The following is a 26,993-nucleotide window of genomic DNA, read 5'->3' as shown; positions in this document are numbered from 1 at the left end:
TATTTATTTAATCTCAAGGTCCCTTTAATTTTGTGTTTTAGGTAAAAACAAGATCAACAAGGTCTTTACAAATGAGAGATGCAGTTCATTTTAAACACACATTCAGTCCCTCACAAAAGCAATCTCTTCAATGTCTCATGTTTTTTTTCGCGGCAGAATCGAGACTACACGGCTTTCTTCCTAGAGATTTTGCTTAGTTTTGCCGTTTTAAACGGACTTCTCGGTTCAAAAAATTCTCTTCTGACGTTTTGCAGAAAATCTCATAAAAGTCTCAAAGACTGCATTGTTAAAATTCATTATTAATGTCTAAAAGCAAATGATCCGATCTATGCGTTCTGTATCACCTTTGCGTTCGTGCTCTTTGACCACATCAAAAATCTGTGTCCTTTTTATTCCTCGTAAAGAGGGACATCAAAGTCAATGCAAGCCTAAAACATGTCTTGGGTGGCTTCATTCATGTATTTGTGAACAGCGTTCCCAGTAATGCAAGGTGTGCCGTTCCGCCGGTCTCTCTGGCAGTCCACACTTCCTGTATCAGTGGCTAGGGGGTGCAATGTGGACAGAGGAAGCAGCACTAATATATTCCTCACTGGCTGGTCACATGGGGAGCCAGTGCGAGTTTAAAAGTGCTTTGGTTTCTCTTCAGCCAGTGCAGTGTGAGCCTTTGCCTGAGACGCACACACATACGTACACACAACACGCCTTTGCCTACAGCACGGCAACTTTCTGTATCGGAGCTTCTCTGCCACACATCTGTGTGCAGCCATAGAGGACAAGCCAGACATTAAGGAAAAGAGGAAGATAAGGCAGGGAGAGGCAGCAAACGCTCTTTAAGTGAGTACCTTGCTCTTTTTGAAAATAATCTGTCAGTCTTTTTAAAGTGGGCTGATTTTTCTCTGTGTGCGGTGCATTCTGATTTGTGCATGTGGTGAGAGAAAGATGAGCAGGTTTTTGGAGCTTCTTTTGGTGTTATTTTGGGATCAACAAATGATTGGCAAATGTCACCTAATGGATTATTTCCTGCTTGAACCTGGTGTCGCCACGCAATGTTGCCAGGAGCGCGTCCCTGGCTCTCAGCTGCGTGTAATGCACGTGATAAAAGGATGCGAGCGTGTTAGACAGCCGCGCACCATGCGAGAAATGCGATCCACGCTGCTTCACTCCGGGAAGGGGAGGCAAACAAAGTGGCCAGCTTGCCGGAGAGAGAGGGAGACGGGGGGTGAGATTCGGAGTACGGAGGAATGGGAGAGCAAGACAGGCGGCAGAGTGAAAGTGGAGGGGCTCTGAAAAGCCCTGACACTGGGCAGACAATTAGCCCCGGCTCCTGTTATCTGTGCCTTTTTTTGTAGCCGCTGCCCCGAAGGCGCGGGTCAGGGGACGAGCTGACCCGGTGTCAACACTCCTGCATGGAAGCCATTATCAAGACCTGATTGATTAGTTTTAGCGGAAATCTCCTCATCTCCTCCCCCTTCTCCTGCTTGGGATGCAGCTTTTTGTTCTTCTGCCGGGGTTGGATCTCGCTGGGTTCCTTGTCTTTGATTTGTCTCTCAGACTTTCGTTACAGTATGAATGCCTTTTGACATTATTGCCATGTCACTAAAGCACGGTGTCATGCGACTGTTTTACTTCAGTGCTGCGAGACAGTCATTTTTACTGTATTGAAAAATGACTACAAGGCAAATATCACAAAAAATGATATGTAAATGGGATTCCTTTCTTTTGTAATCATATACATTTTGGGGGCGCTGAGTCGTACGAGTCGCTCTTGCAACAGGTTTCACGAGATTCACGGACTTCAACATTCTGCATATCTACAGGTCTTTTTGGTACTGGGAAGTAACATCAGTTTATTGGTGGGCTAAAACTCGTCATCTGTAAAACAGGGACACTCTGTGATGGTAAAACTCTCTCTCTCTCTCTCTCTCTCTCTCTCTCTCTCTCTCTCTCTTCGGTTTTAAAGTCTCCGGCCTGCTCACATCAGCCCACAGGGGGGTCAGCTTAACTCTGGTGGGGTTGACAGTCCCTTAATGACTCCCTGTTTCATGCCTTATTGAGAGCGCTGACTGAATAGCTGCCGGACACCTACTTTTCTTTTTAAATGAGGGTCTCTGCTTTCTCTGTCGCATTTCGGTTCGTAAACCCCTCGCTGAAGGGGCTTCCGCAGACATCTAAGGAGCCTGTTGCTGGCACCTGGTTTTAGTTTGAGTTTATTCACACAAATGGGGGAAAAGAGCAACACGCGCTGGTTCGGGCGCTCTCGTGGACGGACTGTAAATACAAATCACAGGCTCATTAAAAGACGGAAAATAAGTGCGGCGCACGCGCTCCGTTAGGCTTAATTGAATTAACAGCATGAAAAGGTCTTGGAGAGCGGGATATGGCGATGGTTCTGCACGCAAGCTGTCTTCTGAAAATCGCCGTGGGGACTACTCTTGCGGGTGTGATTGAGAGCCTATGCGTGCGTTCCTCGCTCTAATCTTGTGTTTATCGTTCAAACAGAAAGCGACGTAAAATAAAACCAGCATAATATTTCCTTTAACATACTTACCCCTTGGATAAACATCCTTAAACAGATGTCAGAATGCAGGCTGATCACAGACAACAGGGGCTGGCGATGTTCTCCTCCCTAACATACACAAATTCTATAAATTAAAAGCCGGTGCTCGAGGAATCCGCCAGGAAAACGCTTCCCACTTCATGCTACTGGTCTCACATTCAGAGCCAGGAATGCGTCGAGTCAAAAGAGTGCTTTATGATCTGAGTATTAAAACAGATACATCCTGCTGTTGTCATCTGCTCTTTTTATTCATGATTTCATTGATTTATTACGTATAGCATTGGCCTGTGTTTTCTGTGCAGTAAATTTGTAAGATGAACAGCCATTTCATTTTCCTAACTTTCAATTTAACCCTTCACCCAGCGAAATAATGGTCGCAGCTGAAATAATGTTGCTGTGATTTGAAAATGAAAATTCTGTCATCATTTACTCAGCTTCGAGTTGTTCCAAATCTAAATTTAAATAAAGATATTTAGAAGAATGCTTCTAACCAGACAGATCTCGCCCCCCATTGGCTCCCATAATAGGAAAAATTACTTGATTCATTTTGTTTTGGTCTGTTGAACACAAAAGAAGACATTTTGAAGAATGTAGGACAGCGAACCATTCTGTTGCACTTTTGTATTTTTCCTACTATGGTGGTCAATGGGGGTCAAAATCTGTCTGATTATAAGCATTCTTAAATGATGACAGAATTTTCATTTTTGGGTGAAGTTGATTTTAGTGTTTTTCTTCTATGAATTGGCCATAGCCTTGTCATGTGGTGCGACTGTGATTTATCTTAAAATAAATTCATTTCCTTGACATGCTTAACATTTTTTTACAAATCTTTAGTATTTAAAGTGTTTAGAAACAACGAATGTGCATGTTTTCTTTGAGTTTTGGTAAGTAATCATCTCATTTCTTTGTGAACAAAATGAACAAACTTATTTTCCTGAAAATAGCAGGTTACACTTTAGTATAGGGACCAATTCTTACTATTAGCTAGTTGCTTATTAGCATGCCTATTATTAGCATATTGGCTGTTTATTAGTACTTATAAAGCATATATTCAACATGACCATATTCTACTTCCTTAATCCTACCTAATACCTAAACATAACAACTACCTTACTAACTATTAATCAGCAACAAATTAGGAGTTTACGGAGGCAAAAGTCCTAGTTAATGGTTTATTAATACCGAGAATTGGACCTTGTGACCAAATCACACACAACCGATATAAATGTTTTAAAAAATATCATTCACTGAGGCATACTGTATCTAAGATTCATATTTAGACCACAAAATTAGATATATTTTATTTTTAATTTAACATACGTTTGTTCATTCACACCTTTGGAGCTCAAAGTCAACTGGACTCCTGTCCAGACTCCAGAAGCATTCACCCAGGCCACATCTGTACCTGTTTTACAGCTAACCTTTTTAGTTCAGATGTGTGACCTAAAGGAACTGCTCACCCAAGACCCTCATGTTAACGGTCTAAACCTGTATGACTTTTTTCCATTTAAATAAGATATTTTGAGAAATGGTTCTGTGTCCATCCCATGGACGTCAATGTAGACCAATGTTCTTTGGTTACCAACATTAAATAAATTACCAGTGATAAAATATCTTATTTTGGGTTCTTTTGGATGAACTATCCCTTTAATCTCAGTCCTTTCCTTTCTCTCCATTGAATATGGAAACATTGTCATGGAGTATTATTTTAATTCCAGTTCCCTGACCCCACATTCTCTTTAATGGGATATTTAAAGAGACACTTAATCCATTCCCTACTATATGCTAGAGTATATACACTCTGAAGGGTTGACAGTTTGAATATATTTACAGGCCGGATGCCAAAAAATGAGTGATTTTTTTTGTATTTTTAGTTTTGCAGCTGTATTATAGGTCATCATTTACTGACCACCTCTAACATTTTAATTGTACATTTTCAAGTAAAGATACAAAGCAGGAAACCTAGTTCAAGGTCAGACTTGAACTAAGAAGAATAGCACAAAAAAGATCGCTCAAGGCATAAAGCAATACACGGCAACTAGAAAACAGTAAACTAACCCCCCGCCCCCGAATACCTCCACGATAAGACCAACCCAGAAAAATGCTGGAGCTTTTCTCTGGCCATGATGCGAGCTTTTAATCTATTAACTGCTGATCTTTAAACTCTAATCAATGCAGGCTTTTATATTTCCATTAAACGAGGAAGGGAAATGAATAAATAAATCATGCCGTCAGAGTGGCCGGCCCCCGTCTCTTGGAGAACCATCACAGACCTCTTCTTCTTAGCGTGTGCATCGCAAATCGTGTTAGCGCTCTGGGGCAGAGTTATTTACCCAATTTCCCTCCATCCCCATGGCTCTTTATGGTGTGTCTGCCTTGTTAGTGACACTACTTTTGATAGTCAGCAGAGTAAAGGGGGCTGGAGAATTTGGAGGAAGCAGAGTCATTGTGTTGACTGGGAAACGATAATTGCATTAGCATTCTCCATTTGGCCTTTGACTGGACTGGACTGGGGAAAATGCCAGGCTACAATTCTCTGTTTACGCCCTGCATGGGCTGCAACGAACCCTGGCAGATATTCAAGGTTGAGGGCCTCTGGCCACCGCGGCATCTGTTGCGCCTTGGTCCTTCACATCATACGCAAGCCGTCTGATCAATATCGTCGCTGTTTTTCACAACTTATTGGCAGTATAATCAGCTTTATGTATAAAGTAAATATGCATATGCTGCTTGTATCGTTAGACGAGCATCTAAATGTGTAAATATAGAATGTGACTGATGTGAGGTCACAGGTGTACACTTTTAAAAATAAAGGTGTATAAAAGGTTCTTCACAACGATGCCAGAACCATTTTTGATTCCGCAAAGAACCATCTCTTTCATACTTTTTTATCATCTAAAAAAACTTTTTTGCCAAAAATAACCTTTTTTAAAAACAGAAAGGTTCTTCAGATGTTCAAGGTCCTTTATGGAACCAAAAGGTTCTTCTATGGCATCAAAGAACCTTTTGAAGCACCCTTTTTTTAAGAGTGTACATATCAGAATTTCCTTTTTTTACATAAAATGTTACATTAAAGCTGTTGGTGCATTGATGCTAGATGTATTAGTTGGTTCTAATGAATAATATAGAAAGATAAAATTATCAGCGAGTAGTGTCCAGCAAAAATAGCTAAATCAATATATTGTAACTAGTGTACAATTACATTGTTACAAGATTTTGGTAGTACCACACACCCCTATAAAAACATTAGACATGATTTTCTCAACAACAGTGCTGCAGATTATGTTCTTATAAGTGCAGTTCAAGTACAACCATACGTCTTGACTATGAACATCACTATTGTCATAATGGCAAGAAAAGGTTGTTTAATATTGCATAAGTCTGCTCTTTCTCTACACAACTGTTCAGTCTGCAAGCCCAGCCGGTAAGATATCGTTAAATCCATTTAAAATAATCTCTTCTTCTCTTTTTAATTCTTAAGATGCCAAGTTAACTTGTATTGTCACCTGCAAGCACGATTAGATTTAAACCATTTAAAAGGCTTTTAATTGAAAATGGTAGCATTATTGACAGTGCTGTGAAGCCCTGCAGGTGGACTCAGTCTGGCCTGTAATCCTAGCAGTCTGGGTGTGATACGATTGTTTTCATTAAGCATACTGAATTAGCTCCACTCCCTGCTGCCTACAGCTGTTATTTCCTCCGCACACGATCTGACTCCTTCAAGAGAAATACTTTCATTAATGTGACCTAATAGCGGTAGCTGCCTTGGAAATTGCATGGGATCCTGGAATGACATTTTAAGGGGGTCAAGACATGAGGAATTACATTAAAGTTTTCATGAAAATGTGTCAGTTTAAAATGCCCCTGTCAGGATTATATTTACCCTTTAACAAGGTTTAGTTCCCCTACAAATAAATAACCATGTTGTACCAATTGTGTATCAACTATGGCTGACACCGTTAACGCACTAACGCATGCGTTACATTTTTTTTAGATTAACGCGTAAGATATTTAACAATTAACGCAGAATCCGTTTATTTTGTCTAGCTTTACATTATATAATCACACTCTTATTCATGTAAATGCCTTTAAACCATTTGTTAAGTGAGATTTGAAACAGTCGCTTTGATGCGTTAGTATAGATAGATAGCTTCTAGCTGTGGGACGCGGCAAAACGCAACAGCGGTCCCGTCTGGTGTATACAGTCACGGGATAAAGGCTGCGTCAGTGAATCTCTGCCAGACAGCGCATCAGTATTAAGTTCTATTTTGTGCTTGAATGAACAAAACCACGCAAGATTATGTCAGAAAGCCCGTTTTGTCTAGCATTTTCGTAAGCACAGATTTCAACGTGCTAAATAAAATCCTGAATGAATGCAAAGAGTTGTGAAAATAGGAAAGGGCATTAGATTTGTGTGCGGCAGCTCTTAAAGGGGCCGCATTCTTAAACCTCCTGCTGTGACTCCTGTCATTAATGTTAATCAAAGAACAAAAGAAAAGAGGAATTCAATGTGATTTAATTTAGAATTTAGCATTAAAAACTGTAAAGTGTTAGAGAACTTAATTAAATTTCTGTATGTTTTCTAACTGTTAGAAATGAGAGCTCTCCGTTATACTGTATACTTCAATGTTAAATGGCTATAATTAATGTTAAAATAAAGAAAAAACAATCAATTTATTTGAGACATCAGTTGCAGGACTAATTTCAGAATGTTGCCTTTCATTCATAAAATGATGTTGTTAAAGAAATCTGTTGTTTCTACATTAATTTGGAAATTAAATGTGAAATTATTAGAATGCAAAAGTATATTTAAAAACATTAATGTTATGTGCAATTAATCGTGATTAATCACAGAAAAAATGGGTGATTAATCAGATTAATTTTTTAATCGATTGACAGCACTAATAGTAACCATTCAGTTGTTTAGCTAAAGTAGCCATAGTTTCACCATGATATTTATTGTAAAACCATGGTAAATATAAAAATATAATTACTACACTTTAACTGTAATAAAAGCATTTTTATGGACTGATTTTTAAGGCAGTTCTGAGCTTGAAGCACACTGATCACTTACAGTTGGGTTTGCCAATTACTTCAATGAATTGTAACGCAATTTTAGTTAGCTATTTCTTATGCATTCTATTTAATACTGAATTTTATATAGATACATGTTTATAGATACAACATCTCCGTTGCCTCATCTGCTTTTTTAAATTGTTTTGTTTATACACCAGATTCAATGCATTCTGGCAATGTCTCTGCGATAAATAAGATGCTGCTTTAAAGTTTTGACTAAAATGATTTGTCTTAGAAGGCAGCTAAACTAAAATATCCAGAGTCTTGCATTGGGAGCGTACGTATAACCTTCTGCCTTTGTAGGCAGTGCGCAAGGATTTGGAACACAGCATATTAGTACACCTGAGGGGAAAGAAAATGAAAGAAGGCAGAAGAAGAAACTGCATAATATTTTCAGCATAATCATGTAATTTGCTGTTCCAGTAAATCCCAATTGCTCTAAAGGAGATGTATTTGACTTCGGGGCTGGCACTAAGTAAAATCAATGCAATGAAGAACACAATTTATGGAAGATATTTCTTGCTTGATGGTATGTGTGTAATGTAAGAACGCCTCTTAATGCTTATGTTCAGTGGCCAGGTGGTGTAACTGCCCGCTTAATGTGCACCAAATAACTGTATGTCATCAACAGATGGCAAATTTGAAAAGAAAACTCATTTATTTGAACCTTCCTTTGCGGCATTTAAAAAAATAATTGGACTCTGATTCGAGTGAAATGCCACGCTGAGATCGCTGACATCATCAGGCTGACGATATTTTCAGAATGAGAACACCCCCGCTGTTTGCTCCTCGGGGGTCTTACCTGATTGGCATGGATTCACTATAAATGAGCTATTTTAACTGAGAATACATTGAGTCCACATAAATTACTTGTGTGCAAGTAACAGGCCTTTACATTATTTTTTTAATGATACAATCTACAGTTTAACAAATTTGTTTTCAAAGATCTCTAATCTGTCATCATGATATTTGTAAATAGTTTTAGTAAACATGAATGAAAAGATTAAGACTTGAAACTTTGCAGCTCATTCTGTGATCTCCCTGGATGCATATATATACATGCACTGAACATCTGATGCTAAATAGAGAAATTTCAATTCAAATAAATACTAGAAAGTTCGGAATGAAATGGGGTTTTTTTTGTCGCTCACATTCATCAGATACTGTAGATGTTTTAGTTAAAAATGCCAACATTCTTGTACTCTTGTCATATAGAATTGCACTGTTGTTAGAACATGGTTGGCTATTCTGTAACATCCTATTGCTCCTATTTAGTGCATGAAACTAAATGATTATGTACTGTTCTATAACCACTGTTCTGAATCATTCTAATGAAACAGGACAGTAAGATTAAAAGTACTTAATCTGCTTAGAGAAACTGCTTCTTCTTCAACGTTCTCTCAGTAGTTATAATTATCCTCACACACTCCATAGGGAGGCTGTTTCCTTAAGACCGTCATTAATTACTCTTGTAATTCCCCCTCCCGAAATAACCAGGTTTTGACAAATGTTCAACAACGGTGGCAGGGTGAAGCTGGTGTAAATTTATAGCTGTCCCACAAAGTCTACACTTGTCCTTTTTATGCCTTCCAAAATAATGAGACATTCTGATTAACTGGCAAAATAGCGAGCAGCAAAGATAGAGGGAACAAACGTGCTAATGGTCGCTGAAAATAAAACCGTTGACAAGACTGCATTAAACCGTGTGTAATTTAAATGCTTTGACAGCTTAGGTGGAAGTGTTGTGGAAAATATAGTGGAGCGTAATTTACCTGAGAGAGTGTGAGAGACCAGCCAAAACTGAATCCTTGTGTAAACAGTTAGAAATTAATTTGAACTACATTGTAAAGCAGTAGTCATTGTCACCAGATAAATGTGCGAGTATTACGCTTTTATATTAATATATATAAATAGGGAGGCTGACACTTTGTACATATTCATAGTTTTCTGAAGAGGTTTATTTTCTATTTAGGCACTTACCCTAACATTTCTGAAACATTAATGTTTATTTATGTTCACCTTTGATGACCAAAAAGCATATTGTCTTGCAATATGGGGTCAAAATTGATAACTGCAGTGTATGCCTGCGGGGTGTTATGATGTTAGCTGGAAGAATCCACAACTATTCTAATTTAAGGCAGATTTGAAGAAAATGTTGGTGCCAATATCAACAAACAAGTGCATAATTGGATTTTTGACTCAAAACCTTACAATTACTGAGATATAGCCCTTGTGACAACTTCCCCATGTGGCAACTTGCCCTGGTCTCCCTATAAACAACATTTGAAAAACCCCCAGCAACTTAATTGGCCAGCGGTTGATTTTCACCCACTTAAGGCCTTGTGCTCTCAGGTAATCAACTACATATTCAACCCGTGCAAGTTATTACAGCAAAACTGATTAGACTAATTAGGACTAACAACTGTTCCATAAAATTTACTTTTCCCTTTTAGTCGTGTGCGGATTTCGGTAATAGCTGATTTGTGAAGGTGGCGCTTGCATTTAGGCTTTGTTCCAAAACTTAGTAAGTTGTTTTTAAGGCACCATTTTAGGGCATCGTGCACCTGTTGTGAAGGTTGTTCCAGGCAGGTGTAGTGCTACATTTAGAATACCTCCTTTAAGCCGAAATGGAAAGAAGAACTATATTTTGATGTGTGTAACAGTTAATGGCCACAATGTTGTCTAGGCAACAACGGCTACTTCCATTTCCTGTTAGTATGTCCCAGTGCGTGCATATTGTATTGCTACACACTAAAATGTACTGTATATACATTTCCATAACAAAAACAGTACATACTATAAGTAGGTGAATTGGGACGCAGCATTAGTCTTAGAGAGAAGGCACAATGCATTGCAATAAGGTTGGTTAATAAACATGTAAAATGACAGAAATGTTTATAATAAACATAATTAAATACTTTTAAAAAATCATTATTATTCTCATTGTGGCATTAGCCTAGCAACATACTAACAGCGAGCATATTTAAATTGATTTGAATGCACAAGGAATAGTATTTGCACTACACAAACATGTAATGTGTTCCAGATTGTTCACATGTGTTCCTTAAACTCAAATTTTACTAAGCTGTCATGCTACTTTTGGCACTTAAATTGTCGAATATTTCTCTATTAAACAAGCAATATACCTGTCATACTATATTACTTTAAAGCATCAATCCCAAGAATTTCTAAAGCAAAATTCTCTTCTTAAAACAAAGTGTAAATGCCTAGTTTGGCCTAGTTACGACAAAGGTAGCAGGCGACAACACAACAGGGTGCTCTGAGCACGGAGGATGAGAGAGTTAGAGGAAAATTGTGTTTTTTGCATGTACGCGTTAGTACTTCACCTCAGGAAAATTGGAAAGACATCAATGAGGATTTGAAGTTAGGATCGAAGCATTGTGTTAGGCTGTGACATCACAGCTCTTCATGATTTTGTCGTTTAGTAGATTACTGCAGTGCATGGTCTAGTCATTGATAAACAAATCTTCAGGACACGGAATATGGACCAGATTGATTCCTTAAAATACAGACAGCGTTTGAACGATTTTGTCGGAGCACGCTCATGTAAGCCTGCAAATTACAATGTTAAGCTTGCATAAATTGCTGCTTGCTTTAGCTGGTCGTCGTGACAATTCGTGAAGCATCCGCCCTGAAAACTCGACTTTCTCTCTACAACTATGACAAGGGGGAATTTTGAACTTCAAACACATCAAATGCTTGAACCGACAGCAAGCCACAGCTGTTTACCCCTCTCCGCATCACATGCGATGTCTTGAAGGAGGGTTAGATGTTCTCAGCAGAGCAGGAGGCAGCACTCTGACAAACTATGATAAATTAGTTGTTTACTGACATTTTATGGTGGCTGAGGATGGTGGTTAGGGAGGAGATGTGTGTTAATGAGAAGGAAGGATGCAGAGGAGATATGCTTTAAGTACACTGATAAGAGGAAGTCTAAAAAGGATGTGCAGGGAGAAGATGATTAGATCATGCCACAAATTGGAATATGCAAGACGCAGCCCTCATGGTGCTTGTTCAAGTGATGCCTGCCTTGTCCTAAGATTGCACTGAAATCTCACAAATATCATTTTGTCAAGCGTATATTCCCGACATTGATAACATCTGTATAGAGACATCGGCGCTGTTGACTTAAAGTGGTTGATGTCAGGTGACTATGAATGATTTATATACGCTCAACAGTAAATAAGACTTTTGTACATTGTTAGGGGGCGATCACATAGGACGCATGTAATACAGTTCGTAAGAGGGAGGAAGAAAGGAGGCGGGGTCGGCGTGGCTGGGAGATGCAGACTCTTTTATTTTATAAGACACAATAAATAAATGCAGCGCAACTGCGCTTCTTGGACTATAATAACTCAGAAGTTCAGCACATGTAAACTCTCGCTCCACTTTCGTTGTAAGCCTTCTCCTTCTCTACGGAGGATGCTGTACTGCGTCTTCCCAGCCGCTCTCTCTCTCCTTGTCGTCCGCTCGTGCTGTCTTTTAAATCGTCTCCTCACCAATCACTGTAACAAGACACAGGTGATCTTAATGTCTACTTGACCTACTTACGCGCCGTCTTTCTCGCGCCTCCTCCCTTCGGCAGAGACCTTGCTAAACCACACACCCCTTGCCACATACCCCCACCGCCCGACTCAGGCCAGGGCGTCATCCAGCCTGCAGCCTCCCCCCCCCTCCTGGAGAGGAAGTCGGCTACGACCATCTGAGACCCCGGTCTGTGGACCACCTGAAATTTGAGGAGTTGTAAAGCTAGATACCAATGGGTGATCCGCGCGTTGGTATCCTTCATGCGGTGGAGCCATTGGAGGGGAGCGTGGTCCGAATACAGCGTGAATTCGCACCCCAGGAGATAATAGCGGCGGGTGAGGATGGCCCATCTGATCGCCAGGCATTCTTTTTCAATGGTGCTGTACATCATCTCTCTCCTTGAGAGCTTCCGACTGATGTACAGCACCGGCCGTTCCTCGCCCTCCGTCTCCTGGGACAAGACCACCCCCACGCCCGATCCAACGCATCGGTCTGCAACAGAAAGGGAAGAGAAAAGTTGGTAGAGTGCAATAACGGCACGCCACACAGAGCAGCCTTCACCTGGGTAAAAATCTGCTGGCATGGCTCCGTCCACTGGACGGTATCAGGTGCCTCCTTTTTAGTGAGGTCAATCAGAGGGCTGGTGAGGTCCAAATAATTAGGCACAAACCTTCTATAATATCCCGCCAGCCCCAGGAACTGCCTCGCCTTCCTTTTGGGTCTTGGTCCAGATACCTTACTTCCACACGCCCAATTGCACACTTCTTCGGGTTAGCCGTGAGCCCGGCTCCTCTCAGTGAACTCAGAACTGCCCTCAGATGCTGCATATGTCGCTCCCAGTCATTACTGTAGATGATCATATCATCTAGGTAAGCCTCGGCATATGCAGCGTGCGGCCGAAGCAGGGGGTCCATGAGATGCTGAAAGGTGGCCGGAGCTCAGAATAAGCCGAACGGAAGTGTGACGAATTGGTGTAACCCGAACGGCGTGTTTTTTTCCTTGGATAAGGGAGATAAGGGGATCTGCCAATATCCTTTAGTCAAATCCAGTGTCGAATAAAAAAGAGCCACGCCTAGCCAACAACTCGTCAATCCGTGGCATTGGATATGCGTCGATTTTCAACACAGCATTCACCTTTCGGTAGTCCACGCAGAATCGAACAGAGCCGTTGGTTTTAAGAACCAAAACTATCGGGCTCGCCCAATCACTACTGGACTCTTCTATTACCCCCATCTCTAGCATCGCTTTTAATTCTTCCTGCACAACCTTTTTTGTGTTCAGGTAACCGATACGGCCGGCTGCGAACTACTGCGCCCGGCTTGGTCTCAATATGGCGCTCGATGAGGTTAGTGCGGACGGGCAGGGGCGAGAACACATCCGCGAAATCCGTTTGCAACCTTCATCCTGAAGTTGATTTTTGCTGTCTGAAGGTCCGTCCTCCCAAGCCTCCCTTAGGACTTCCAACACCCCACTGGGCTGACATCCATAGAGAAGCTCAAAGGAGGAAAACCCCGTGGAGGCTTGCGGGACCTCACGCATGGCAAATAACAGGGGTTCCAGCCATCGATCCCAATTCTTGGCGTCTTCGTGTATGAACTTGCGGATCATTGCTTTTAACGTGCGATTAAAACGTTCGACCAGCCCGTCCGTTTATGGGTGATAGATGCTGGAATCGCTATAATGCCCAACAGTCCATATAGTTCATGGAGAGTCCATGACATGAACGCCGTGCCTTGATTCGTGAGAACCTCCTTCGAGATTCCCGCGCAGGAGATGATTCGAAACAGTGATGATTCGAAACAGCGATGATTCGAAACAGCATAGCGTCCGCTACGCTTTTCGTGGAAATACTGCAGAGCGCCACTGCCTCGGGGTATCGCGTCACATAATCCACTATGACTAATGCGAAGCGATGCCCTCGTGCCGACCGTTCTAATGACCCGATCAGGTCCATATCAATTCTCTCGAAGGGGACCTGAACAAAAGGGAAGTGGGCACAATGGTGCTTTTGGGGTGGCCGGTGGGTTTACCAACTGACATTCAGGACAAGACGCGCACCACCTGCGCACGTTCTCATGAATGCCCGGCCAAAAGAATCGGGCCGTTAGACGGTTTACTGTTGCCGTTTGCCCTAAGTGTCCGGCCATTGGATTTCAGTGAGTCGTCTGGAAAACCATTCCCGACGGCTCTTTGGTACCACTAACTGGGTTGTATCCTTTTTTGTTTTTAGTGTCTTGTGTCACTCGATACAACCGGTCTTTTAAAATGGCAAAATACTATAGGCGAGCGGTTACGCGGGGTGGAGAAGTTGTCCGTCGATGGTATGGACCAGATCAAATGCATGTTTGAGTGATTCATCGTGAGACTGCTCCAGGGGAAATTGTCGCACCGAGAAAGCTGTTGCCTCTCTACGGCGCTCCGTTCCCCTGAGTCAGATTCCAGTGGTCCCGGCTCAACTTCTCCCACCTGCACGACCACCCACTTCCATTGCCCTCGGCTCCCCCAAGAGACATCCGCACACAATTGCCCCAATAATAAAGGAAACATTGGCCAATTCGTCCCCAAAATTAGCGGATGTCGGAGGTGCGGGTTAACCGCCACCTCTACCCTATGCTTTTGTCCCCGGAATTGTATTGGCAGCAACATTAAAGGGTAGTTCACCACGTCCCCTTACCTTAACCATGCGGCTCGTATCCCCTGCCACGGATTGAATCAGTTGTTGATGAATTGAGGTTTGGTTACACCCTGAATCCACCAAAGCCTGAGAAGTATCCCTCTTTATACTCACGGGTATTTGATACAGGCCGGCCGGATAGGGGAAAATCTGTGGGGTGTCGGGGATCCGGATCACCGTACAGACCTCCATCACAGGACAGTGGTCGATAGTGTTCCCCTGGCTCACCGCACCGCCAACAGATCGGCCCAGGCTTCTCCGCCGTCCTAGTGGCAGGAAGTAGGCCAGAGGATTGGTGGGGAGAGGCTGGAGGGACGGGAGGGCCCGCAGCCCCGTTGAATCGCCCCGGTCCTTGGAAGAAGGGTCTTGCAGCGCTGGCTGTCTCCGGTGTCTGGGGAGCTGGCCTGGGGACGAGGCCCGTCCGGGACCTGGGAAGGGAACAGGTTTGGAGGGAGAGGGAGAAGACAGGGCAAGAGAGAGATCGATGGTCGGGGTAGGCCTGGTCTGGTCATCCGCCAACTTGATGGCCTGACTCAGTGACGCTGGCTGGTGACACTGGACCCACTGGCGTGGCCAGAGCCGCACCACGAACTGCTCCAGCGTCACCTTGTTGATGATACTCTCGGCATCGCTTCCGTCGGCCATCAGCCATTTGCGGCAGGTGTCCCGGAGCTGTTGAGCCATAGCAAAGGGCTGGCCGCACTCCCCAAGCTCCGATGAGCTGAACCGCTGCCGATGTTGTTCGGGGCTCAGCCGACCCGCTGGAGGATGGCCTTCTTGAGGTCAGCGTAGACGAGGAGATTCGGGACTGGCAGTTGCTGGGCGACCAACTGGGCCTCCCCCGTTAACAGGGGGATAAGCCTCGCTGACCAAACATCCAGCGGCCAGCCCGAAATCTCTGCGGACCTCTCGAACAGCTCGAGGAAAGCCTCCGGGTCATCCAGAGCTCCCATCTTATGGAGTGGGAAGCAAGTGGCTGGGGGTGCGGCCGATGGCTCCCTTGTGGCTCCTTCCTGATTCAACCAGCTCCGGAACGACTCGCGGTCTTCCTGCTGAGCTTTGATGAGGGCTTGGAAGCGCCGTTCCTGGTCTTCCCGAAGGCTCAGCAGAGATTGATGGTGTTCGCGGTGAAGACCGGCGAGCGACTGGATCACGTCCGCAAATGACGTGGTTGGCGGGGACTGCATGGCGGAGGCAGCTCACTCCTTTCTTCCCGGGTTTCGGCACCAGTGTAATACAGTTTGTAAGAGGGAGGAAGAAAGGAGGCGGGGTCGGCATGGCTGGGAGACACAGACTCTTTTATTTTATAAGACACAATAAATAAATGCAGCGCCACTGTGCTTCTCGCACTATAATAACTCAGAAGTTCAGCACATATAAACTCTCGTTCCACTTTCGTCGTAAGCCTTCTCCTCCTCTATGGAGGATGCTGTACTGAGTCTTCTCAGCCGCTCTCTCTCTCCTTGATGTCCGCTCGTGCTGTCTTTTAAAGCGTCACCTCACCAATCACTGTAACAAGACACAGGTGATCATGTGCACTTGACCTACTTACGCGCCGTCTTTCTCGCGCCTCCTCCCTTTGGCGCAGACCTCGCTGAACCACACCCCCCTTGCCACAACGCGCTTTTCATGTTCAAAAACGCGAGGCGTGCCACGCTGCTCTTTTGGTTGACTCTTTGAACAGAGCAGCGCGCAGCATTTTTTTTAATGTTGCTAGGTAACCACCTAAAAAGCTGTCCTGTCAGTCAAGCATTATAGCGCGAGCCCTCTATAGTTGCTGTTAACTGTCATAATATCAGAAACTTTAAAAATGTACAAGCAGAGAGTGCTTGTTCTGACTTTGCTCGGTTAACCTGCGTCAGCCAACACAAGTTTCTCCTTCATCATTGCAGTCTCCGGACATTTCAAGCAACTGTAAAGTTCCGTCACCACATCGGAAGGCCCGCCTCGCCTTCCGTTCGATTGGACAGTGGGAAAAAAGGCGCATGACATCAGGAGCTCAGAGCGCTCCGCCAAAATGCGAGGCGCAGCAGGCGGCAAAAACATGAGGTTCATAAGCAGCGCGCAAAACGCTCCCTACCAACTGAAAACAATTCGAAAGAGGTCTAACAGCAAAAGGCGTGTTCTGTCTGATCAGCCCCTAAAGCAGCAAATGTGTGCACCCTTAATTCTTTTTAATTCCCCGTTCGATCACCTCAGTTAAAAAAAAGCAAATTATTCGGATAAATCTTAATGTTAAATATGTTACGATTTTTGTCTATTTGTTTCTGCACTGCCAAGTTCCATGTGGTGCAACCGTAGATTTGGACTCGAGCGATGAATACCACTTCAGAGAATGCAGGGCTGGCAGATTAAATAGCATTTTAATGCACTTTGTAATGACCTCATATGGGCACCCCGAGTGCCTACCTCTCATCTTCCCTTAAAATCCCCTTACTGCACAGATACTCCAATGTCTGAGACTTCATTTGCGAGTTTTCCATATAGTGGGTTGGATAACACTTTGTCTCGATGAAGGACATTGCTGACAGCCTCATATTTTGCTGTCCTCATAAACACTGACCAATGCAAAACAACAGAGCATGACAACTTCATCAAGCTGGTGCCGCAAGTGCGGAAAACGTCTAAAAATATCACAGATATTTCACTTTAGGAGAAAAACAACACACACACATTTTACCTTTCAAAATTGATATTCAAAAAGAACCAATCAGATTCTCTGTCACATCACCAACATAATAATGTGCCAGTGCCTGAGCTGTAACTGAAGATCAGTATAAGCTGTCTTATTAGCATTTTGAATAAGATGGAGATTACTTACATTGAGAAAATAATGTGGCTACATGAACGAGTTTGGCGCCAATTTAAGCATTTTTTCCATCCTCATCCAATTAGACATCTGACACTCACATTTCACCTCTGTTTCAAAGAGAACAATTAAACATTGAGTCAAGGCTCCAGAGAAGAAAGACAACCAGGCTGATTTAACTCGTCCAAAGAGCAACACAGAAGTTAATGTAGAATAGAACGACACAGATGAGCGACTAAATAGTTTGGTCTGAAAAAGTGTCACTTCATATCACTGAACAAGCCATTACATCCCCATTCCAGTTAGCTTCTGAAATTAGCTGTTGATGTTCGAACATAGAATGGAGAGGCACAGAAAATATGTTGCCAAATGTCACGAGAAATTAAGCCATGTTAGTCCTGTATTTAAGCCTAACATGGGTCAAAAATTATGATTTCACATGAAGTTGTCGTTCAGGGTTTTTGTTCCCTACTCTATATTGTTGTGACTTTTTAATTTAAATTACACTTCAAAAATGATAAATATTTAAATAAAAAGAACATTTATAAAGAATAACACATAATAATAGTGCCAATAAACAATGGATATAGTTAGAAAAGTTATAGAAGGTTTCAGCGGCAACATAAACAAACATTCTTGGCCCAAACTTAACTTCCGGTCGACCTCCGCAAAGAATCAATAATGTTGAGTAGTTTTAATTTAATACATTACATTTACTACAATCAAGATACAATAAAAAATAATATAAATTCAATATAAAATAATTTGTTATATTACTAACCACTAGCCAGACCTAGACCGGAAGTTGACTTCGGGCCAAATGTGTGTGTCTGATGAAACTATAGATTTGTGATATTCCATCTAAACAACTATCAGCTTTTTGAGGTCTTGCCCTGGAATTCTTTTTTAGCACTCCCATCTATTCTGGGCTCTTCTTTGTACAGCATCATCTTTTAGTCTTACAATGAAAATGTTTTGTAAGAATATGTTCATATGGCAATATTTTTGCCCTAAGATTTAAATAATTTTAAGATCAAATGATCATAAACCTTTGAGCAGTAGTGTATGTAATGAACTTATAATATGTTATCATATTTGTGTTCTCATATTTCTATTTGTTTTATTAGAACCTTGAGCTAAAGGGGTTGTTGTATTTTTAATGTCCCTGTTTGCATTGCCAATGTCAAAATATATATATCATACTAACCATCAAAGCAACTAATACTGAACTAAAACCGAACATGAGATGTCATTTTGGCAAGAAATATGCACCGTGTCAAGCTCTCAAGATCAAATGCAGCACAGTTCCATCATGACGCTTCCTGTTGAAAACTCAAAAACGTTACAGAGTTAACAGATTTTACAGCAAAGGTCAAACGCGTCCCTCAGCACGCAGATGTTTAGTGCGCTAGCATTTTTTACCTACCTCCTCTGAATAATCTCTGCTGATCGTGGACTTGGCAACTACCTGTATACTCATTAATTGATTCCCACCGGTTCGCCCACACGGCCGTGACCTAACTGACATTGCATCACCCTGTAAATGGTCCGATTAATTCCAGGGATCTCGTAAAGCTTGATGTCTTGAGCAGGGCTGACCAGTGTTGGCTATCAATTATGTGTCCGGATGACCTTGTGCATCCTCATGCTGGGGCGACTGCTGACCAGACGGTCCTTTGCAAGTGTCTCGATAATAGCTGCTCTTTCTGGTTGCAGTGTGGATTTCTTAAAGGTTTGTAGCCTTGCACAGGCCATACATGAACGTAACTAATGCCTGAAGTTTCCCATTTTTAAACACACGGCCTTGCACAGTAATATATGCAATAGCTGACAGCCAACGTTTTTGCTATCCAGCACCACCCAGAGCAATGCCCTGGCAGCTACCCATATTACCTATAGCATTGTGGCAGAAACGTTTTACATAGGCAAACAGCATTCACCTTTTCTTCAGTAAATATACAAATGTGGTTATGTATTAAAGTTAAGGCGATCGGAACGGTTCAATAAATCATTCCCTGCTTTATTCGGTTCTGAATATTGCCTTTTTTCTATGCAAATCCTCTATATGGCACGGAAACACTGAAACTGCACTGTCAGCTAATCTACCAGCATATGTCGCATTTATCTCTAAATAAAGAATGCAGCGGATGAGCCGTCTCGAGTGCCAGTCCATCTGTCGGCTTCACGTGTGAAGTTTTTCACTTCCGGTCGTTTTTGTTTCTGCCTTGGCCTTTTTCCCAAATAAAAAGAAAATTAATTTTGGAATGTTTGCAGGAGCGCTAACGTGGAAAAGCGCAGCTGGTGACACCAACGAGGTGAGTGTCTGGTTGCGTCTCTGCAGGGCTGAGTGTTTCCGAAAGCTGGGCCACTAAACACTTTCACCTGCTTTACAGTTATATCAGCCGCAGTGACACGGTGATATGTGCAGAGCAACATCCATTAAAATGTGTTTGCTTCAATGTCAAACAAAAAATGTAATATCCTCAGGGAGAATCGCGCTCGTGCGCTGTTTCTGTCCCCCTCGCTCACAGAACACGAGCAGGCAGAGACAAATGCATTTCCTGCCCAACGCTCGGCGCATACTGAATGACTCCAGCTGATCAAATAAATAAATAAATACATGCTATTTTGAGTGATGAGATTGCTGAAACATCTACATTATCTTTGGTTGGTTAATCATAGCAGATAAATAATATATACTGTACTGTATAAGCGTGGTGCGATTTAGCATCACCGATAACGTTCTTCTGGAACCTTTCTCAGCAAATATTCAAATTCACCTTTTTTAATGCACTGTAAAGCAGATTTTAATAGAATTAGATAGAATTGTTCCCATTATTATGGAACTTAAATTACTATTTGTTCAGCAAAAATAACTACATTTTGCTAGAATATTACAGAAAGCAACACTGTAAAAAAACATGTTATTTTTTTACAGATTTTCCACGTGAAATGTAAAAAAACCCTGAATTTTACAGATTTTTTAATGTATTTTTAAATACAGTCAAAAGCGTAAAATTAAAGAAAAAGACCATACATTTACAAGAGAAATGGGAAAACCATGTAATTTTACATTGAAAACATTATTTTACAGTTTATTTTTACAAGATTTTTTTACAGTTTATTTTTGAAATACAGTCAAAAACTGTCAAATTACTGTGAAAGACAGCACATTTACAAGAAAAACGGAGAAAACTAAATGTTATATATCCTTATATCCTGCAATTTTACAGGAAAAAATATTATTTTATGGTATATTTCTGTCACAGCTGAAAGAAAATTTCTGTTTTTGTAAGATTTTTTTACACAAGATATAGGCCTACTGTATAACTCCCTCCCATTTTGATCTCTGCCAAGAGTTCACATATCTTGTAACATAACTGTGCCAACATCTTTCCCAAACATGTTCTCAAAATATGATGCCATTAACATAAACCGAAGTGCTCGTGGGTCGTTCTGCTCACAGACCACCAGACAGTGTTGATATTTGCAGCTGGTGGTGAGAGGAAGATTGCTGTTACATGGTTGTCTACAAGCCAGTGTCATGTGATGTCATGTTCACATTTGTTTGGCTATGTTGCTATGTCTGTTGCCTTGGCAAGTGATGAAAGCACTTAAACAGAATATTGCATTTCCTGAAATGAGAGGAGAAATGACAGTGATGGCCGGCTGCCACGAGATCCGCTCTCTATGCTCGTTTTGTAACCAGATCAGGCAGCGTTTTGCAGACGTTGAACATGTGTTTTCTGGAATGGGTAAGGCCTGGTGTTATTTGTACACATTTTTTAGATGATGGCGTTGCCTTAAGTGTTGTCGATTGTGAGATAACCCTCCTGGAAAAAAACAGATAAGGGGGTTTGTTGGTCTTCAAACTGGTTGGATTAGATGAGGGGTTTGGCAGCGCTGTGAGACCAGCTGAACACAGAATGTAGTTCAAAATTCACGATGACCTTTTGTGACCTCGCAGTGTTCAAATATTAAAGTGTTGCATTGAACAGTCTTCATTCATGAGAACATGGCTAGGTGTTGCTAGCAGAGAGAATCTGGCAGACTGTTCACACCGGTCCCACGTTGCCCTGCGTGATTCATTCTTTCACTGCATCTGGCTCTGTTGGTTTACGGTGTACCAGCATGTAATCTACAACATCCCCCGCCAGATAGCTGTCCTGTCCCGAGGAGTAATACATGGTGTAATCCATCCTCCTGCCCCGTCTTGGTTGCTTGAGCAAACCCTCAGTTAAAGCTATTTTCCCCGCCAGCATGACTAATTGACCTGAATGGTGCGGCAAAGTTCGCCTGGGGTTTTGTAGTTTCCAGTCATGTCATGTGGGCGCAAGTATCCTAGCAAAAGAAGAAGCGCTGTGTCCCATACGACCCTCTGCCGCAGCACTGCACCTTGGGTAATCCGAGCTTGTTTGTTTTGATCCTCTGCTTTTCTGCCTTTGATAACCCAAATCTACTTACGCCACCCATATCCTTTTCTTGACCTGAGCAGAAAAGCCAGGCTTATTTTTGACCTTGGTACTGTGGTCGATGTGGAGAATATACAGCCGTGGAAAATATTAAGGGACCACTCCAAAACGATTTTCAGTTTTTCTGTGTTTACTATTTCCAGGAACATGCCTGATTTTTCACAACTTTCATTCAGTTTTTCACATTGCTGTTTGGTGACTGGTTGTCACTGCAAAGATTTGTTTCTGTCGAAATTCAACAGACACTGGTGACAATGGCCACAATACATGCAGTAATGCGGATTTATGGCAAATCTAAAGTGCTTTCTTAATATTTTCTTCGACTGCATTCATTTATTTTTTATGTACAATTAATAGAATTGCAATGGATAAGTCTAAAACGATGCTTCTTGTGAAAACCACACCCAAAGGTGGATCTGGAGGTCCACCTGTAACCACAGATTAGGTTAATTTTATATTAATGCAACTGCATTAACTGCATTTATTTAGTCTACAATTATGCTAAATAACAAAAGCCTGGACGAACAAATATTTTTTTTGTATGGACACAAAACCAATGCAAGCCAATAAAAAGGTTATTTAAATGCCCAACCCTAAATATGAAAGTTCTGTGCGTAACTTTTCCCAAGTTTGTGTTATTGATGCAGTATACAGTAAGTTATACCTGAAATAATGTGGATTGTTAAGGACTTCTGTGCTGTATAAATAAATCAATATTTTATATTCTCACATTAAAGACCCCACATTTTGTATTATTTAGTGCTTTGTAACATCATGTACTAAAAACGGTCTTATAGCTATATATAAAAGAACAGAATATTCATATTTGAGAGATGTAGGAACTAGGATTATGAATGCATGCCTTTGTAATGAGAAATGTCTGTGTCTGTCACTGCGAAGAACATCTGTGTATTGCAGTCCATCACACATAAATAAAGAGCTAAATATACCTCCTGGAAATAATGCAGAGAAGGTTGGATTTATCTAAACATAATCATCATTCTTTTGTGGTCATGCTGTGTTGACCATTTGAGATTTTGAGTGGGCTCACGTACCATCTGCTCTGCAGTATGCTAACAGTTGTTGGACTGCTGTTGTACATTGCCATGCTAAAATAATGCACTCTTATGTTCAAAAGCGGTCACTTATCTTTTCAAGGCTTTCAGACTTGTGCGATCTTGTGTGATAAGATGACAATGTCATTGTATGACGGAATCTAATTACAGGCATAGGAAAAATGCATCTAATCCCTTTGTTGAGATTACGTTTAGCAGTTGCTTAAAATTGGACTGTTATGATGACTGGATTGGTTTAAGTTTGAAGCCTTTGTAGCGTTAATAAACTTAAATTACTGTCCAGTGCAAAGATGCAGGAACATGTCTTACTTGACAAATTAATGACAACATTACTCCCCCCTCAAGTAGGACCAATATTGCTGTCAAAAGAATACCCTATAACCATACAGTATATTGTTAAGCAAAACCAATGTCCTTTAATAAAATATAACCTCTACGCGTCATGCAAATCTAGCTAACAGAATACATCAAAACAGCTGCTAAGTCAGACAAGTTGGTCTATTTGGGTTGACAGGCTGTTTATTTTTCCATGCCCTGTATTAACGTCATCCACGGTCACATTGAGAATGGTCACGAAAATGGTACGAGTTTTTAAACTGTGATTACCCAGCTGTCAGACGGTTGACTCGCGCTGGCGCAGGGTGCGGGAGATGAATACCAACGCAAAGAGAATTTAAATAATAAAGCATCTGTGGGGCCATTGGATTGTCAAGAAGGCACCTTTGCTTTCTCATTTCACTTTTGTTCTTGTCCATCCATCTCGCCTGTACGTCCTGCATTTATTTTTTTCTCGGTTAATATTACAGGCGCAAGGTCAGCTTTGTTTGTAAGCGGCATCCTCCTGGAGTTTGATATTGATTTTAATCAAAGCTTTGTGGCTCGTCACCTCGCTTCAGCTCCTCACCTCTGCTCGCTTTAGGACGTCCTGTGTCAAGGTTCATATTTCACGCTTGCAAAGTTTTTAATTGATTGCAATTAGAACCAGCGGGATGGTGCTCTCTTTTTTCTTAAGCCTTACTGACTTATTTCCAGGTGGAAGAGAGAGAGCTGTTATTTCTGTTTTCCGACTTTAAAGGGCACACATCATGAGAAACAGAATTGTTCGTGCACTTAAAAAAACATAACAAGTTTGATGTATTATGTGGACATATTCTAATAATATCCATATCCTGACAGTTGTAACTCAAAACTCCTTCCTCCTTCCATCTGGTCCATTTATGTAACCAAAGCAACAAACACATCTTGTTCTGAAACTTCCGTGGTTGAGACAGCACACCATTTGACAACATACATTTACATATTTATATACACGTTTAGCACCTTGGAGATGGTAGAGGTCATCAACATTAAGAATCCTTAAGGTACAGTACCAAAAACAGCATTTTTTAAAATCTAACTTTGCAAGAAAGAATGGAAACCGGTCAAGTGGAATTAAGTTGTTGTGGTGCAACGGCCTTGATTTAACATCTCTAGGAATTACTGAAAACAAATTTGTTCAAGTTACTGTATATGTTTTCTATGTTTGTAAAGATAGACTGCAGCAATTGGTTCGGATCGCACTTGTTTTTAGCCCCTACCCTAAGGGTTCTTTTATTTTGTCACCAGCGGGCCACGATCAATGCGAGCGACGTCAGTAGGTCTGCTCATCAGATGAGAAATGGAACCAGACACCAGATGGGGGGAGGAAAAGCACTCACAACCATTTCCATTATCTCAGTCTACTCATGTGCCCTAGCACAACGATTCCACTCCCTTGATAACGGATGCTGCCAATTCCCCAGGGACGTCTTGGCAAGTGTAGGATGCCCAGTGCTTCACCAGATCTTCCATAATGTTAATAATTACATGGCAAGTGCGCCCGGCTAGACCCTCCCTTTGGTTACATTCCACCCAGCTGCCTATAGCATGTGTTCAATACTCGGAAAATATCTTTCAATATGCGCTTCCAGTCTTTCACTGGTGGAGAACCATCTTTTTTAACAAAGCCTGGATCTGCCAATATAAACATTTTCCAAATGTCTGCTGTACAGACGAAACAAAGCCGATATCATGTTGAACAACCTCAGGAGACTGCAGATTTTGACCTTTGGCTAAACACTGAACTTTAACAAGTACTTTTATATAGTAAAACATCTATATTATGTACAGTAGATAGAAGAAATGAGTAAACAATCTAAAAACACACTACAATATAATGCCTGTATGCGAATTACTAATAGCTGTTTTTTTTTAATTCATTTCATGGTAACATATCAAATCTGTATCAGGTTTAGTTTCAAATTTAAATGAAAATACATTTTCCCCACCATAAATCTGGTACGCAGTAAAATACGGAAACATTAAAAGCGTGTTTATATGGATGTTTTATTTTTTATTGTATCTTTCATTTTATTGTTTACATTTATATGCATGTTGTCTTTATAGTGAAGATTTAATGAGAATTTTCATGACATGCAGTCCAGTTTATAAGGATATACAGTACAACTTATTAGTATTAGTATGATCTACAAATATGAAACAATACAACAAATACAAATTTAAACAGTTGTAATTTGAAAATCAAAATATAGCACTTGTTTGTGTCGCAGGTATTGCTTTGTCTTAAAGGGAAACTTCACCCAATAATGAAAATTCTGTCATCATTTACTCACCTTCGAGTTGTTCCAAACCTGTATACATTTCTTTGATCTGATGAACACAGAGAAAGATATTTGGAAGAATGCTTATAACCAGACAGATCTCGCCCCCCATTGACTCCCATAGTAGGAAAAAAATGCTTTATCATTTTGTTTTGTTCTATTGAACACAAAAAAATACATTTTGAAGAATGTAGGACAGCAAACAGTTCTTGGGCACATTTGACTACCACTGTCATTTTTCCTACTGTGGAAGTCAATGGGAGGCAAAATCTGTTTGGTTATAAGTGTTCATCAGAACAAAGAAAAGTATACAGATTTGAAACAACTCGAAGATGAGTAAATGATGACAGAATTTTCATTTTTGGGTGAAGTATCCTTTTAACCTCTATGTCTCGTGTGCAGTCTAGTGTAGTTTGGTGTTGTGTGGCTGTGAGAAATTTCAAACACTTCACATTTATTGATAAGAAACGTCTTCCTCCGTCCACAGGTCTAGACTAAAGTTATTTTATTTCCCCTTGTGGGTGAAAAGGAAAAACAGAATTCAAGGAATAACTAGAGCACTGAAACTGTTATGAAGTTTTGTTGGTAAAGTAAATTGGCACATTGTACGTCTGCATGATTCTGAATAGCACTATAGCAAAAAGTATTTGGACGATTAAATCTTAATCTGATGACTTAAGTGACCAAATGCTGTTCTATTCTATTTTTTTAAACTTGCCAGCACTTAAATATATACAAAAATAGTAGTATTCGTTTGACTATACATTGTAAAGACGATTTTTTTTTTTAAATGTATCACAAGTACAACCGTCAGTGAAGTTACATTCACACATTTTTCTGAGATACGTTATGTGGCACACATTAGATAGTCACTCATAATGAATGACAGCTCTCGCTCTCTCTCTCTCTCTCTCTGTTGTAAAGGAAATGCCGAACGATCAGCTTCTTTCCACGATTTCCTCGGAGGACGCCTAGCCTCCACTTCATCCCTTTCCGTCCCGCTCAGCACATCACAAACACCACAAGCGGCAGCAACACGATCCTAGGCATTATTTTTTAAAAACACATACCAAAGAGAAAGGCGCACAAGGAAGTCATTTACTCTTCGCGTCTGAGCGGGACTCACTGATGTCTGCCGGACC

General features: G+C 41.3%; 1 protein-coding gene across 1 annotated transcript in view; it reads left to right on the top strand.

Moving 5' to 3' along the window:
• Nucleotides 1–600: 600 nt before the first annotated feature.
• Nucleotides 601–26,993, top strand: part of cntfr (ciliary neurotrophic factor receptor) — a 167,040-nt gene continuing 140,647 nt past the window's right edge. The window contains exon 1 of the mRNA XM_057320539.1: nucleotides 601–834. The gene's annotated coding sequence lies outside the window, so the exon portion shown is untranslated. The remainder of the gene's footprint in view (nucleotides 835–26,993) is intronic.

Source organism: Triplophysa rosa, linkage group LG22 (assembly GCF_024868665.1).
Source record: "Triplophysa rosa linkage group LG22, Trosa_1v2, whole genome shotgun sequence".
NCBI lineage: Eukaryota > Metazoa > Chordata > Actinopteri > Cypriniformes > Nemacheilidae > Triplophysa > Triplophysa rosa.
The sequence above is the reverse complement of the archived record's forward strand: the minus strand, read 5'-3'. Positions and strand labels throughout refer to the sequence as shown.